General features: G+C 43.3%; 1 pseudogene; it reads right to left on the bottom strand.

Moving 5' to 3' along the window:
- Positions 1-410: 410 nt before the first annotated feature.
- On the bottom strand, positions 411-1,177 carry LOC118842575 (annotated as a pseudogene).
- Positions 1,178-1,751: the final 574 nt, after the last annotated feature.

Below are 1,751 nucleotides of genomic sequence, written 5' to 3'. Positions count from 1 at the left end.
AATGCCATATATTTTAAATTTATTTATATAGAAGTGATTCAATTCAACTGAATTCCACATATTTATTGAGTATTTACTGTGGTAGGCTCTTGATTATATATTACAAACACAGGCACAGATACACAGAGACACAGACACACACACACACAGACACACACACACATACACATTGCCACACACTGTGTGAAGGAGGAGAAATAATTTTTTTTGAGGGGTCCAAGGGTTTTATTTTTTGTCATTCTGTGGTGGTGTACAAATATGCAAGCAGAAGAAGGAAATGAAAGGATTAGGGAATATAATTTATGTCAGATGGTATTTCATGGCCCTTTCTGCATGATAGCTTCTAGATAACGTTCACGGGGGAGGAAGGGCTCTGGGTGCAAAGCAGGGGCTCATAGTCTCAGTCCCCACTACTGACACTTGACAAACGCTTTCCGATCTCCCAGGAAGTTGATGTACTCCTGGCACTCTAAGACAGTGCTGAGTTCCATCAGGTCTTCTACAAACGTGTCGTCCAGCCCTCGGTCAGCCAGAAGTCCATCAAGTGGTCGTACAGGGCCTGGTCCAGGAATCCGTGTTGAATATGTAGTTTGTATCCTTCCGATTGGATTCACTGGGTGGGCTGAAAGCTAACTTCCTGGAAGGAGAAGATGTCACTCTCATCTTCTTTCCATACAACCGCATCTTCTGGGTAGTGGCAGTCCGGCACAAGGGCCTTCTTAGTATCATCCTTCATAACCTTCACCATGAAGTTCAGGGTTGACATAAGTTCAGGGTCTTGCTCTTATTGGGATTTCTGTTCCTCTGGTGGCTCGTCTTCAAATGGTGGTGTGATACTGTTGTTAATATTAAATGTGACCATGAGCCTTTCACCAGGTAATCTCTGGACTAATTTGGCTTCTGTCCCTTGCACACCCAGTTCCTAATCCCTGGACATTTTGGGGAGGGATTTGTGATTCTGGTTTTTCTTCTCCTCTTTTATTTCATCTGTCAAGAATTCAACAAAGGCCTTCTCGCCCTTGGTGTGGAGTCCCGCGCTGGTGCACGAGCATAGGCCTAGCCCGCTGCGGGGTGGCTGCAGAAGTCGGGGCACGCAGGCCCTGCCTGCTGCCGTTCCTCCTTCTCTGAAGGCAGTGACCTTGGCGGCGCACAGCGTCGGCAGGGTGGCTGCGCACATGGCCTGGGCTACAAGGCAGCAGCAGCGTGGCGTGAACAAGACACGTGGAGGGGGGTGGGAGAGACGACAAAGCAAGGGTAAATAATTTAACCTCTGTGGTCTCAGTTTACTCATCTGTATACTAGATATGATGTTTCTTTCACTAAGTACTTCACACTTTTATTATGTTATCACAGGTTCAAACAAAATAATTACTTTGTAACACTACGTGTGTGCAGGTGTGCATACACATGCACACACACATACATATACACATCCATAATATATGCATACATTAATATGTAATGAAACTAAGAGCTGAACTAATTCTATATGTACTAATTGATAGAATCAAACAATAATCACTAGTCTAAAACAGAAGACTAGTTTAAAATATCCATCAACTTCATGAGGGAAAAGTGGGTGTAATGTGGTTGCCTTGTGCAATATTGTAAGCCTTATTGCTTTGGTGAAAGCACTATGAAAGTATGACATTTGGTCTATGGCTGTTGTTTTAGAAAATTTCTCTTCTTTAGATTTCCACTTTTGTTAAGAAAGTACAAGAAATGTTGCCTGAGCAATTTGATTATAAGCA

The sequence above is a fragment of the Trichosurus vulpecula genome, chromosome 3, assembly GCF_011100635.1.
Source record: "Trichosurus vulpecula isolate mTriVul1 chromosome 3, mTriVul1.pri, whole genome shotgun sequence".
Classification (NCBI taxonomy): Eukaryota; Metazoa; Chordata; class Mammalia; order Diprotodontia; family Phalangeridae; genus Trichosurus; species Trichosurus vulpecula.
Note: the sequence above shows the minus strand (reverse complement) of the source record. Positions and strands in the feature narration are given on the sequence as shown.